Below are 15,699 nucleotides of genomic sequence, written 5' to 3'. Positions count from 1 at the left end.
GGGCCGCTCGGCCTTCGATTTGTTGGGCGGGGCTCCTCGGCCTCCGATTTGGTTGGCGGGGCCCCTCGGCCTCCGATTTGGTTGGCGGGGCCCCTTATCCTCCGATTTGGTGGGCGGGGACTCTCGGCCTCCGATTTGGTGGGCGGGGACCCTCGGCCTCCGATTTGGTGGGCGGGGCCCCTCGGCCTCCGATTTGGTTGGCGGGGCCCCTCGGCCTCCGATTTGGTGGGCGGGGACCCTCGGCCTCTGATTTGGTGGGCGGGGCCCCTCGGCCTCCGATTTGGTTGGTGGGGCCCCTCGGCCTCCGATTTGGTGGGCGGGGACCCTCGGCCTCCGATTTGGTGGGCGGGGACCCTCGGCCTCCAATTTGGTGGGCGGGGACCCTCGGCCTCCGATTTGGTGGGCGGGGCCCCTCGGCCTCCGATTTGGTGGGCGGGGACCCTCGGCCTCCGATTTAGTGGGCGGGGACCCTCGGCCTCCGATTTGGTGGGCGGGGCCCCTCGGCCTCCGATGTGGTGGGCGGGGCCCTTCGGCCTCCGCTTTGGTGGGCGGGGCCAGGCCCCTCGGCCTCCGCTTTGGTGGGCGGGGCCAGGCCCCTCGGCCTCCGCTTTGGTGGGCGGGGCCGCTCGGCCTTCGATTTGGTGGGCGGGGCTCCTCGGCCTCCGATTTGGTTGGCGAAGCCCCTCGGCCTCCGATTTGGTTGGAGGGGCCCCTCGGCCTCCGATTTGGTGGGCGGGGACTCTCGGCCTCTGATTTGGTGGGCGGGGACCCTCGGCCTCCGATTTGGTGGGCGGGGACCCTCGGCCTCCGATTTGGTGGGCAGGGACCCTCGGCCTCCGATTTGGTGGTCGGGACCCTCGGCCTCCGATTTGGTGGTCGGGACCCTCGGCCTCCGCTTTGGTGGGTGGGGCCCCTCGGCCTCCGATTTGGTGTGCGGGGACCCTCGGCCTCCGCTTTCGTGGGCGGGGCCCCTCGACCTCCGATTTGGTTGGCGAAGCCCCTCGGCCTCCGATTTGGTTGGAGGGGCCCCTCGGCCTCCGATTTGGTGGGCGGGGACCCTCGGCCTCCGATTTGGTAGGCGGGGCCCCTCGGCCTCCGATTTGGTGGGCGGGGACCCTCGGCCTCCGATTTGGTGGGCGGGGATCCTCGGCCTCCGATTTGGTGGGCGGGGACCCTCGGCCTCCGATTTGGTGGGCGGGGCCCCTCGGCCTCCGATGTGGTGGTCGGGGCCCCTCGGCCTCCGCTTTGGTGGGTGGGGCCGGGCCCCTCGGCCTCCGCTTTGGTGGGCGGGGCCGCTCGGCCTTCGATTTGGTGGGCGGGGCTCCTCGGCCTCCGATTTGGTTGGCGGGGCCCCTCGGCCTCCGATTTTGTTGGCGGGACCCCTCGGCCTCCGATTTGGTGTGTGCTCTGCCTGGGGCCACTGTGCTCTGCCTGGGGCCCCATATGCTGCCTGGGGCCCCTGTGCTCTGCCTGGGGCCCCATATGCTGCCTGGGGCCCCTGTGCTCTGCCTGGGGCCCCTGTGCTCTGCCTGGGGCCCCATGTTCTGCCTGGGGCCCCTGTGCTCTGCCTGGGGCCACTGTGCTCTGCCTGGGGCCTCATATGCTGCCTGGGGCCCCTGTGCTCTGCCTGGGGCCCCATATGCTGCCTGGGGCCCCTGTGCTCTGCCTGGGGCCCCTGTGCTCTGCCTGGGGCCCCATATGCTGCCTGGGGCCCCTGTGCTCTGCTTGGGGCCACTGTGCTCTGCCTGGGGCCCCATATGCTGCCTGGGGCCCCTGTGCTCTGCCTGGGGCCCCATATGCTGCCTGGGGCCCCTGTGCTCTGCCTGGGGCCCCTGTGCTCTGCCTGGGGCCCCATATGCTGCCTGGGGCCCCTGTGCTCTGCCTGGGGCCCCTGTGCTCTGCCTGGGGCCCCATGTTCTGCCTGGGGCCCCTGTGCTCTGCCTGGGGCCACTGTGCTCTGCCTGGGGCCCCTGTGCTCTGCCTGGGGCCCCATATGCTGCCTGGGGCCCCTGTGCTCTGCCTGGGCCCCATATGCTGCCTGGGGCTGCTGTGCTCTGCCTGGGGCCACTGTGCTCTGCCTGGGGCCCCATAGGCTGCCTGGGGCCCCTGTGCTCTGCCTGGGACCACTGTGCTCTGCCTGGGGCCCCATATGCTGCCTGGGGCCCCTGTGCTCTGCCTGGGGCCACTGTGCTCTGCCTGGGGCCCCATAGGCTGCCTGGGGCCCCTGTGCTCTGCCTGGGCCCCATATGCTGCCTGGGGCTCCTGTGCTCTGCCTGGGGCCACTGTGCTCTGCCTGGGGCCCCATATGCTGCCTGGGGCCCCTGTGCTCTGCCTGGGGCCACTGTGCTCTGCCTGGGGCCCCATAGGCTGCCTGGGGCCCCTGTGCTCTGCCTGGGACCACTGTGCTCTGCCTGGGGCCCCATATGCTGCCTTGGGCCCCTGTGCTCTGCCTGGGTGTAGGACACTGGTGACGTCACTTATCTCCGGACATTAGCTCCGGACATTAGCTCCGGACATTAGCTCCGGACATTAGCTCCGGACAAAGCCACGGAAGTTGGCACAAATTGCAGGAAGTAGTATTCTAGGCAATTATATATTAGATAGTCTACCTATTGCTACGTTATTTTCCAGAAATCCCTACTACAAATGTGTATTTTCTTACCTTTTCTCTTGTGTTGACATATATTAAGATGAATGGCATGAGAAGACCAGCTTTCAAAGAAAATGGCTTCTCTAATGGGAGTTGTTTATGCTATACGTGGCCAGATACGGCTACCTTGTGGTTGGGATTTGAGTTGCAGCCTGTTGAAGGTTTTGACTCCATGCCTCAAAAAATAAATGCGTGAATGTACAGATAAATTTATAATTATGTTTTGTGAGAATTTGGGGGAACTTTGTGGAACGTTAAGGATAGATTCATATTTATGTATGCTATTCAGCCATTACCATTTGACCATAAAACCCTTGTTGAAAATATACAGTAAAAAATAGATATTTTTGGTGAATATATTAATAAATAAAGTTAAGGGTGTAAATATGTTCTATGTTAGCTATCCAAATTTGCTATTGCAACTGATCACAATTTTTTGAAAGTCATTCATTATTGTTTTTTTTGCTGCTAAATAGAATAATCTGAATCTCAACTCTCTTCTTATGTTTCCCTTCACACAGCCGCACAATCAAATCACAATCTAGTGGTTATTAAAAGCAGATCACATTTTAATATTATATTCCATTGCTGAAAACAGGGGAATTGAAGATTTAAAATTTAAGCACAGAATTTTAGGTTTAAATAATATTTCAAGTGGATGTTTCTCGAGATTTTCCAACACATTACTTAATAAACCTCCAAGACCTGATAAAGGTGTGACCTTTGAAAATCTATATCAGAATGGCTGTATAATCCTTTAGAAACTGTAAACTTCACCCACTAATCTAAATTAGAGTTCCTCAGTGTTCCCCTTCCTCCTGCTGCTGAGATCTCCCACTGTTCAGTACAAGCTTCCATTGTCACTCAGGCCGGATGGTCGGAAGACTCATCAGTTTTTTTTTATTTTATAGCTGAACTCATATAATTCACATCTTAAAGCCACATTTATTCTGTCTTTCTGACATGAACTTTCATAGTAAAAACAATAGAATCATCAGGTCCAAGATATCTGCAGAATAATTTATGCTGTCTGTACTGTGGAATCTGTTGATATGTCCACCCTTATCTTTCTGCAAATTTCATTAATTTATTTCATTAATTTCATTTCATTTCTCACCATGTATGCAAAACTTTGACAGGCTGAAAGTCTTTTCACAATTTGGTGACCACACATATGGCATAAACATCTCTTGACAGAGTATGGTGAAACAAGTTGTCTATTCTGGTCAATGACACTCCTCTAAGGAAACGTTGATCAAATAGGTGAAGTAAAAAAGGATACTCCTGTATTGCAGTACATGGAATGAACATTAATTCTCTAAGCTCATAGGAAGTGAACTTAAAACTTGAATATTATAATTAGTGATGATCGAATAGTGAAATATTTGGATTCTGGAAAATCGGCACTAATAATTTGTAATATCCATGTAATCGTACCGAATAACGAATCCAATACAAGTCGATAGGAAAGCCGAATATTTTTTCCTGTTTCCCTAACAAACAGGCAACCCCCACATGTATTCAGGCTGTCCAGCAGCCGCAAGTCATGCATCTGTGGTGACTCAAACATAATCTCCGAGCACGCCCAAAGTACTCGGAGAACACCAGAACATGCTCGGAAATCTCGAGTGTCAAGCACACTCGCTCGTCACTAATAAGCACGTGTTACACAATATCAACTGTGCTCTGGCCAACGCAGTCACAGGGAAGGTCTACTTTACCACAGACACATGATCAAGTTCATGTGGACAGGGATGCTACATTTCCCTTATGGCACACTCCCTGACCCTGGTGGAGGCTGGGACATCACACTAATTACCCACATCAAGAATAGCGGTCACAACTTCCATCAAGTTTCAGTCTCCTTGTATTACAGTTCCTATATTCTCACCGGAAGTATCCTTCCCATCACTCCCCAGCTGGGAGGTCTGCAGCTCTGCCTTGGCAGAGCAGCAGCATGCTCTGCTGAAGCTCATCTGTTTAGGTGATAAAATTTACAATGCAGATTAGCTGTTGAAGGTGATAAAAGAACAGACCAATCAGCGGCTCTCCCTGCTGAACCTCCAACCAGGTCTGATTGTGTGTGATAATGGGTGTAACTTGGTGGCAGCTTTAAAGCTCATCAAGCTGGTAAATACATTCCATGCGTGGCCCGCGTGCTGTGCTTGGTTGTACAGCATTTCTTAAAAACATACCATGACTTGCTGGACCTACTTGCCAAGGTACGGCGTGTCAGCGCCCATTTCCAAAAGTCATCTCAGGCTTTCCGCAGACTAGCTTTGCTGCACCAGCGCTTTAATTTGCCTTGTCACCGACTGATTTGTGACCTGCCCACACGCTATAATTCGACCTTTAATAATAATAATAATCATTTTATTTCAATAGTGCCAATATATTTCACTGCACTTTACATTTTAGAGGGGTCGTGTACAGACCATAAAAGACATTACAGAATAACAGTAATCACATAAACAACAGATACCAAGAGGAATGAGGGCCCTGCTCGCAAGCTTACAATCTGTGAGGAAATAGGGGAGACACGAAAGATGGATGGTAACAATTGCTTTCATTGTTCTTACTAGCCATAATGTAAGAAATTGGGTGTTCATGTAATGCTGCATGAACCGGTTACCAACCAGTATGTGTAAAAGTACAGACACAGAGGGCTATTAAATGCATAAAGCATGTGAGAACAATATACAAGGATGTGAAGAAAATTTGGAATGGGCAACACAGGGATAGTTAGATAAATGTGTTGAGATGGTAGGTGGTTCATATGTTGGCAAGGCTTAGTGAGCAGCAGAGAGCAGTGTCTGAATACCAGCTTCTCAATTTCTGTCACAGTAATACTCAGCTCCCACACATAAAAACTGCTAGGTGGGTGTGGATCGATGACATTTGATGTACTGCACCATGATGGTGAACGCTGACGATGTTTTGTCAGTGTAACAATCCTGCTGCTCTGTCTATTAAAATGTCCACTGCAGAATATCAAAGAGGAAGCTTTGAATGTCAAGCTGGTGTCTATGGAGCAAGATTTTACAATGGCTGATTCCACACAGCCCAGCCTCACACAATATTCTCAAGCCACATTGGGTGATAACGAGGAACAGGAGGAGGAGGTGGAACATGAGTTTTTGGTCTGCGCTACAGAGCGGACTCCCAATCCCAGCTTCATGCCTGTCCAGCATGGATGGCCTGAAGAGGAGAAGGAGGAGGCTATGCGTCTTGAGGAGGTGAGGATGGTTATTCTTTCTAGTGAGGACACGGAACGTTTGACTCTTTGTAGTCTGCCACACTTAGCAGAGTTCATGTCCAGATGCCTTTTCCAAGACCCTTGAGTGAAACACATTTTGTCCAACACAAAATACTGATTGTGCACTTTTCTTGTCCCACGGTACAAGGAGAAATTTGCTTCTCTCATGTCGGAGGCAGATGTCATTTTCAGTGCATGTATGCCAGAGGGCCATTGAGAAAGACTTGCTAATAATATTACCCCCAGACAATGCTGCTGGCAGAGGTACCGGCTCTTTTCACCTACAAGGATTACAGGGGAGGGCTAAGCACACCAGGTGCGACTTGGGGAAGGAAATGTCCACCAATTGACACATTTACATGAGACTGTCACATCAGCAAGGGCTATCTGTGGTGTTACTATGGTGAGGAGAGAGACGTTGGCCAAGATGGTGAAGGACTACTTAAGTGACCATATTAGTGTCCTTCCTTATTCTTCACTGCATTTTAACTATTAGTTGTCCAAGCTCCACATTTGGCCCGACCTCTCCTACACCTTGGAGGTGTTGCCATGCCCTGCTGCAAGTGTATTTTCTGAGTGGGTTTTTAGTTTGGCTTATGCAATCATAATGGATAGGCGCCCACGCCTGTCAACGGAAAATGCAGACAGGCTGACTATTCTAAGATTGAACAAGGGCTGGATTTACTGCGACTTTGTAAGCCCTACTGATGACAGCAATGCAATGTAAAAGCAGCACAAATGGTTTGTTTGGGAAGTTGTTTTCACATCCATCCCTTACCTTCCAAACCCATTTTGTTTATGAAATCACCTCCTCCTCCTCCTGCAACAATTACTTAGTGGTCATATATGTACAGTTAGGTCCATATATATTTGGACAGAGACAACATTTTTCTAATTTTGGTTATAGACATTACCACAATGAATTTTAAACAAAACAATTCAGATGCAGTTGAAGTTCAGACTTTCAGCTTTCATTTGAGGGTATCCACATTAAAATTGGATGAAGGGTTTAGGAGTTTCAGCTCCTTAACATGTGCCACCCTGTTTTTCAAGGGACCAAAAGTAATTCGACAATTGACTCCAAGGCTATTTCATGGACAGGTGTGGGCAATCCCTTTGTTATGTCATTCTCAATTAAGCAGATAAAAGGCCTGGAGTTGATTTGAGGTGTGGTGCTTGCATTTGGAGGGTTTTGCTGTGAAATAAACATGCGGTAAAATGAGCTCTCCATGCAGGTGAAACAAGCCATCCTTAAGCTGCAAAAAAAGAAAAAAACCATCTGCGAAATTGCTACAATATTAGGAGTGGCAAAATCTACAGTTTGGTACATCCTGAGAAAGAAAGAAAGAAAGCACTGGTGAACTCATCAATGCAAAAAGACCTGGGCGCCCATGGAAGACAACAGTGGTGGATGATCGCAGAATAATCTCCATGGTGAAGAGAAACCCCTTCACAACAGCCAACCAAGTGAACAACACTCTCCAGGAGGTCGGCGTATCAATATCCAAACCTACCATAAAGAGAAGACTGCATGAAAGTAAATACAGAGGGTTCACTGCATGGTGCAGCCACTCATAAGCATCAAGAATAAAAAGGCTAGATTGGACTTTGATAAAAAACATCAAAAAAAGCCGGCACAGTTCTGGAAGAACATTCTTTGGACAGATGAAACCAAGATCAACCTCTACCAGAATGATGGAAAGAGAAAAGTATGGCGAAGGCGTGGTACAGCTCATGATCCAAAGCATACCACATCATCTGTAAAACACGGCGGAGGCAGTGTGATGGCTTGGGCATGCATGGCTGCCAGTGGCACTGGGTCACTAGTGTTTATGGATGATGTGACACAGGAATGAATTCTGAGGTCTTCAGAGCCGCCATACTGTGTGCTCAGATCCAGCCAAATGCAGCCAAACTGATTGGTCGTCGTTTCATACTACAGATGGACAATGACCCAAAACATAAAGCCAAAGCAACCCAGGAGTTTATTAAAGAAAAGAAGTGGAATATTCTTGAATGGCCAAGTCAGTCACCTGATCTCAACCCAATTGGGCAGCATTTCACTTGTTAAAGACTAAACTTCAGACAGAAAGGCCCAAAACAAACAGCAACTGAAAACCACCGCAGTGAAGGCCTGGCAGAGCATCAAAAAGGAGGAAACACCGCGTCTGGTGATGTCCATGAGTTCAAGACTTCAGGCAGTCATTGCCAACTAAGGGTTTTCAGCCAAGTACTAAAGATGAATATTTTATTTAAAATTATTGAATCTGTCCAATTACTTTTGGTCCCTTTAAAAACAGGGTGGCACATGTTAAGGAGCTGAAACTCCTAAACCCTTTATCCAATCTTAATGTGGATACCCTCAAATGAAAGGTGAAAGTCTGAACTTCAACTGCATCTGAATTGTTTTGTATAAAATTCATTGTGGTAGTGTCTATAACCAAAATTAGAAAAATGTTGTCTCTGTCCAAATATATATGGACCTAACTGTATACCCCACGTGGCTAATGTTTTGTACTTTGTGAAATCTTGGCACATTGTACAATGGTGAAACTTGTACTTCCTTTCAATTCCCTTGCTGACACACTCCAAATGCGGGGTAATAAAGATTATTGCCCATGCTAAATTGTCACGTAAGATTATCTCTACCCCGATTGCCCAGTCGCACAACTGCTAGATAAACATATGCTATTTTTTAAACCAATAAAAAATTATGATTTTTTTTTTCATTCGCCTTGCTGACATACTCCAAATGTGGAGTAATGAAGATTATTGCCCATGCTAAATTGTCACGTAGGATTATCTGTACCCGGATTGCACCAGTCGCACAACTGCTAGATAAAGATATGCTATTTTTTAAACCAATAAAAAATTATGATTTTTTTTTCATTCACCTTGCTGACACACTCCAAATGTGGAGTAATGAAGATTATTGCACCTGCTAAATTATCACGCATGATTATCTGTACCCAGATTGCGCCAGTCACACAACTGCTAGACAAATATTAGGCATTTAAAGTGGAAAATAGCAGAGAGCTTCAGCATGTACTTGCAATGATGAAAATACCCAGGTGCCTGCCTTTCACCATCCCTCCTATTAAATTTCTCCCTACTTAAATCCCCACCTAACAATCAAGTAATTGCTTCACAATCTTCAGCTCTTAAAAGAGCTTTTGGAATAAATAATGCTCACTACAACCTCCTATCACTCTCCCTACACTACTTTCACTCTCCCTATGCTGAAACTACGCTCTCTCTACTCTGTTTTCGGCTGCAATGTGCACAAGATGGGTGCCGGCAGCCTTTAAATAGTCCCAATGATGCTGGAAGGCCTGCCAATCACAGTAATGCCAGACCAAAGATGGCGCCGACATTATGGTGATTGACAAACCAGCCTAGCATGTTCATTGGCAGCAAATAAAGTGCCAAACATGCTGGGCAGGTCAATCGAATATACCGAGCGAATACCTAATTACTCACCGAGTAACAAATAGCCCGAATACCGTACAATTCGTGCAAGTAACAAATAGTGCCGAATGTATTCGCTCATTGCTAATTATAATCATAATGTTTGAGGGTGAACATGTAGCATGTGAGTTAGAAAACTTTGGACAATACTAAATCTTAATATATTCTAAGCAATATTAATTGGCTCAGTTATCGTTTGACCTGATGTGACAGCTGTTTTTTCTACTCTGCTCTGTTTTAGAGTATCTAAATTGGAGTAGGCTTTTGCCTTTTGTTTGTTTTTGCTTACTATGTAATTTGAATGTCTAAACATGGTTAAATGTGTAGGAGGTTAAATGCAGATTAAAGCATTATTACAGTAGTAAGCCTATTAATAGTGCAGAATATATTGAAAGAAATATATTTATCTTAATGGTAGGGTAGAAAAATGCACCATAAACATAACCGAACACCTATTGTCAAATTTCAGCTCAAGGATTTTCATTTTGTTTAGTATAACAGTCTAATGCTTTATGCACCTTCTGTGTGCTGAAATAAATAGTCCATAGTTCAAAGCTTTTGTCTTCTGTAGAGCGTAAGGTCTTCTAGTCATGGACTATGGAGGACTACGAGGAGTGCATTATACTGTATAAAGGACTATGTGGAGTGCATTACACTATATGCAGGACTATGAGGAGTGCAGTATTCAATATGGTTTATGGGGAGTGCAGTATACTGTGTAAAGGACTGTGGGGAGTGCATTATACTCTATGGACTATGGTAGTGCATTATATTGTATGGAAGACTATGGGGGCTAAAGTGTACTCTGGAGGAATTTGAAGCTGCAGTAAACTGTATGGAAGACTATAGAGACTGTAGTAACTGAGCACCTTCAGTAACCGGCTAATACTTCTGAGGTGTAAGAAGGAAAAATATAGGAAATCGTTTGTGCCAACTGCTATGGGAATGTACAACAATAACATTAGGGTTAAATTATCAAGGTGAATGTCTACTTTATTTCTCTACATTTCAGTTCACTCGTTGTGTATGTCCTATTCTAATGTATAATGTATAATGTTCTTCTGTCAACTCCACTGTCATGTCAATTAAGTAATTCATTTATGATTTTTATGATTTAAGTTGTGCTGCTGTGATACCATAATTTCCCACGGGATCAATAAAGTGTATCGTATCGTATCGTATCGTATCGTATCGTAGTATATTGTATGGAGGACTATGGAGAGCACATTATACTGTATGTGGGACTTTGGGGAGTGCATTATACTGTATGGAGACATATGAGGAGCACATTATACTATATGCAAGGCTATGGGGAGTGCATTATACTGTATGGAGTACTATGGGGTGCATTATGCTATATGGAGAACCATGAGGAGTGCATTATACTGCATGGAGGACTATGGGGAGTGAAGCATACTGTATTGAGGACTATGTGGAGTGCATTATACTGTATGGAGTTCTATGGGGTGCATTATGCTATATGGAGGACCATTGGAAGTGCATTATACTATATGGAGGACTATGGGGAGTGCAGTATACTATATGATGAACTATGAAAAGTGCAATATACTGTATGGAAGACTATGGGAGGTGCATTATACTGTATGGTCTATGGAGTACTATGAGGAGTGCATTATACTGTATTGAGGACTATGGGGAATGTGTTATACTGTATGGAGGAATATGGGGAGTGCATTGTATTGTATGGAGGACTATAGGGTGCAGTATACTATATGGAGTACTATGGAGAGCATTATACTACATGGAGAGCTATGTGGGAACTTTTGTAATATTTGGAGGGCTATGTGAGGGCATTATAATATTTACATGACTACGTGGAAGGCCATTATAATATTTTGAGGGCTATGTGGGAGCCTTTATAGTTTATGGAGGGCTATGTGGGGGCCATTAAACTGTATGCAAGCACAGTGTGAAGTGTGGCATCCATCATACTGTATGGAGGGCTAGTGGGGGCCATTATACAGTGTGGTGAGGTGTGAGGCCATTTTACTGTATGTAGGCCCAATAAACAGTACTGCATGGAGTGCTGTGTGGGGATCATACTATATTGCAGTCACCTTATTTTGCTGGGGGAATTAAGGTGGGGTACAGTAGGGTCATCAAACTGGCATGTGGAGGTTACTGGGAAGGAATTCACTGTGGGTGTATCATACAGTGTTTGGGGGCACTTTTGATGGCCTGAATTTTGTTTTGGGGGGGTGGAGGATTAGTATAGCACATGTCCTATGTTGTTCGAGTTTGTTTTGTCACCTTAGATAAAATATAATAGGTAAATGATGGAATCCAAATGAGACAACAAGACATAAAGTATTAGTTAGACCTTCTTAACGAAGCTGAATATTCATTCATTAGCATTTAAATGAAAACTAGACTCTGTGTCATTTGATTAGCTAAGAAAATTGATCAAGTTTAATTTGTAGGAAAAATTCATTACTGCATCCTCATTTATGCGGGGACAAAACAATACAATTTAACTGATTGCAGCATTTAAAAGAAGTAGGTTTCAAGAGAATGCAGATATTCAGAGTCATAATTGAATCAGTGATACTTCTTGTGTTTCACAATACGTTTATATGCTCCCATATTATTGCTATTGTGTTTCCCTTTTAATGGAACCAATGAAGCAGAAAAGATATGTTGTCCAAGCCATTTTGCCGTGTGAACAACGAGTTGCATATATTTGAGAGTTTTGATTTAAGCTCTTGGATCCTAAAACATCTTAAAAAGAAATTATTTTGCCAAGAATTTTTATTTGTAATTAGTGTTGAGCATTCCGATACCGCAAGTATCGGGTATCGGCCGATACTTGCGAGTATCGGAATTCCGATACCGAGATCCGATACTTTTGTGATATCGGGAATCGGTATCAGGATTAATATCAATGTGTAAAAGAAAGAATTAAAATAAAAAATAGGGATATACTCACCTCTCCGACGCAGCCTGCACCTTACCGAGGGAACCGGCAGCCTTCTTTTCTTAAAATGCGCGCATTTACTGCCTTCCGTGACGTCACGGCTTCTGATTGGTTGCGTGCCGCCCATGTGACCGCGACGCGACCAATCACAACAAGCCGTGACGTAATTTTCAGGTCCTGAATGCCTAATTCTAGGCATTCAGGATTTGAAAATTACGTCACGGCTTGTGATTGGTCGCGTGCCGCCCATGTGACCGCGACGCGACCAATCACAACAAGCCGTGACGTAATTTTCATGTCCTGAATGCCTAATTCTAGGCATTCAGGATTTGAAAATTACATCACGGCTTGTGATTGGTCGCGTGCCGCCCATGTGACCGCGACGCGACCAATCACAAGCCGTGAAGTAATTTTCAGGTCCTGAATGCCTAATTCTAGGCATTCAGGACCTGAAAATTACGTCACGGCTTGTTGTGATTGGTCGCGTCGCGGTCACATGGGCGGCACGCGACCAATCACAAGCCGTGACGTCACGGAAGGCAGTAAACGCGCGCATTTTAAGCAAAGAAGGCTGCCGGTTCCCTCGGTAAGGTGCAGGCTGCGTCGGAGAGGTGAGTATATCAATATTTTTTATTTTAATTCTTTATTTTACACATTAATATGGATCCCAGGGCCTGAAGGAGAGTTTCCTCTCCTTCAGACCCTGGGAACCATACAGGATACCGTCCGATACTTGAGTCCCATTGACTTGTATTGGTATCGGGTATCGGATTAGATCCGATACTTTGCCGGTATCGGCCGATACTTTCCGATACCGATACTTTCAAGTATCGGACGGTATCGCTCAACACTATTTGTAATTTCTTCATTTTTAGATTTACTCAAATCCTAAAAATTAAGATATCACTGCAGTACATCCCATTATACCACTTTCCAGATCCCAAGTAAAAATCGGAGATCTGACAAAAATCTGAAACTCTAAGTGTGTTTGTTTATGAAATTAGCTAGTTCATAATCTCGTCATTGTTTCATCAGCTGGAGATTATCACTAGAGGATTAGTCCTATTACGCCCGCACCGCTGATTGGCAACGTTCTACTTATGCTCAGCTGCCAATCAGTGGTGTAGGTGGAATTATACAGCGATCAACAATCAGAGAACTTCTAGGTCTGCAGCATATATTATAATTTTTAAACAAATCTTCAGTGCTCAGTAAAGTAAATGACTCATCATTGGAATCATGGTCTCTGCCCCCACATTATGCTGCTCTCAGATCGAGCAGAAAACTTGGTGACAGAATCCCTTTAAAGAAACTTTGAATGATTTTTTAAGCCAAGTGCATCATGGCACAGCCAATTATTTGAATACACCTTCCCACCTACTTGTTTTCCATCCATCTCCACCTTTCTCTGGCTCTATGAAGCTGGAACTGTCAATCAAAGAAGACATAAGGGTGGAGATTTAGGGAAAACAGGCAGGTGGGAAGGAGTATATAAATGATTAGCTTCGCCCTGATGCACCGAGCACTTTTAGTGAGTTTGAACAGTCATTCTGTGCTGGCAGAGTCCCTTTACCCCAGCCTTTGGTTGAAGACTGGGTATTTTGCTTGTATCCCTGATATCTCTTCCTGGTCGAGCAGGTGAATGTCTGGTGCGGTTCACAGAAGATTGATAAGGTTCACTGCAATTACTCCCTTCTTATCATGATCTCTGCAGCTGCATCTTTTATTGCAGACCTTCTTGAAAGTTTCCCTTAGTTGCACTCTTTTTTGGAGAACCTCATCATATTTGTGGCCTAGTTCTTAGTTCTCCTCAATGCGTGGAATTTCTACCTTTCAATGGTCTCTGCCACCGACCTGCATGCAGCCCACTTTATAGTCTAATGTGCTATAGAGACATCTTTTTGCAGCCAATAACATTGTAGGCTTTATTTTTAAAAGGCCACAGATATTTTCACGGTGTTTAACCCCTTAACGTCCAGAAGTATTTTTGTTTTTGCATTTTCATTTTTTGCTCCCATTCTTCCCAGAGTCATAACTTTTTTATTTTGTTGTCAATATGGCCATGTGAGGGCTTGTTTTTTGCGAGCTGAGATGTACTTTTGAATGACATTATTGGTTTTACGGTTTTACCATGTCATGTACTCAAAAACGTGAAAAAAATTCCAAGTGCGGTGAAAATGCAAAAAAGTGCAATCCCACAGTTGTTTTTTGTCTTTTTTTACCATGTTCACTAAATGCTAAATCTGACCTGCAAGTATGATTCTCCCAGTCTTTACGAGTTCATAGACACCAAACATGTCTAGGTACTTTTTTATTTAAGTAGTGAAAATTCAAAAGTTTGTTAAAAAAAATGTGCCATTTTCCAATACCCCTAGTGTTTCCATTTTTCATAATCTAAGGTTAAGTGAGAGCTTATTCTTTGCGTGCCGAGCTGACGTTTTTAATTATACCATTTTGATGCAGATACGTTCTTTTGATTGCCCGTTATTGCATTTTAATGCAATGTTGCAGCAGCCAAAAAAAGTAATTCTGGCATTTTGACTTTTTTTTCTCATTATACCGTTTAACAATTGGCTTAATTTTTTTTATATTGATAGATTAGCCGATTCTGACTGCGGTTACATCAAATATGTGCATATTTGATTTTTTTATTGTTTTATTTTGAATGTGGTGAAAGAGGGGTGATTTGAACTTTTTTTTAATTTTTTTATATTTTTAAAAACTTTTTTTAACTTTTGGTATGCTTCAATAGTCTCCATGGTAGACTAGAAGCTGCAGTACTTAGATCAGTTCTGCTACATACAGGGGATGATCAGATCGCCTGTATGTAGCAGAAATGATCACTTGCTTTGAGCGATGACCACCGAGCAGTGCTCATAGCAATCTGGCTATGACAACCATAGAGGTCTGCTGGAGACCTCTGGTTGTCATTCCAACCTATCGGTGACCCGCGATCACGTGACAGGGTCAACGATGGGCGGGATTTCCGGCACGCTTCTGGAATGCCCGAGTTAAATGCCAAATTAGATTGACAGCAGCATTTAACTAGTTAACAGCCACGAGTGGATCTCGATTCCACTCACAGATGTTACGGTCATGTGTCAACTGTTTAAATCAGCTGCCATGTGCCGGGAAAGGTGTGGGCTCAGTGCCGGAGCCCGCACCAAACAGGGGGAGTCCGTCATAGACATACTATTACGCCCCATGTCGGAAAGGGGTTAAAGGGAATCTATTAGCAGGATTGAACTGTTTATATGTGTATGTAGCTCTTTCAGAGACAAGTCCAGCAATAGTTTTACATGGCAGTCTGTTCCTCCGTCACTGAGAAGTCAGTGCTTGAATCAATATGCAAATGAGGCTGAAAAGCAATTGTAGATCTAAACCTTCTGT

At 45.3% G+C, this 15,699-nt stretch overlaps 1 protein-coding gene across 1 annotated transcript in view; it reads left to right on the top strand.

Moving 5' to 3' along the window:
* Window positions 1-15,699, top strand: part of GABRB1 (gamma-aminobutyric acid type A receptor subunit beta1) — an 891,901-nt gene that overhangs the window by 239,695 nt on the left and 636,507 nt on the right. The gene's annotated exons all lie outside the window — the stretch shown is intronic.

The sequence above is a fragment of the Ranitomeya variabilis genome, chromosome 1 (assembly GCF_051348905.1).
Source record: "Ranitomeya variabilis isolate aRanVar5 chromosome 1, aRanVar5.hap1, whole genome shotgun sequence".
NCBI lineage: Eukaryota > Metazoa > Chordata > Amphibia > Anura > Dendrobatidae > Ranitomeya > Ranitomeya variabilis.
The sequence above is the reverse complement of the archived record's forward strand: the minus strand, read 5'-3'. Positions and strand labels throughout refer to the sequence as shown.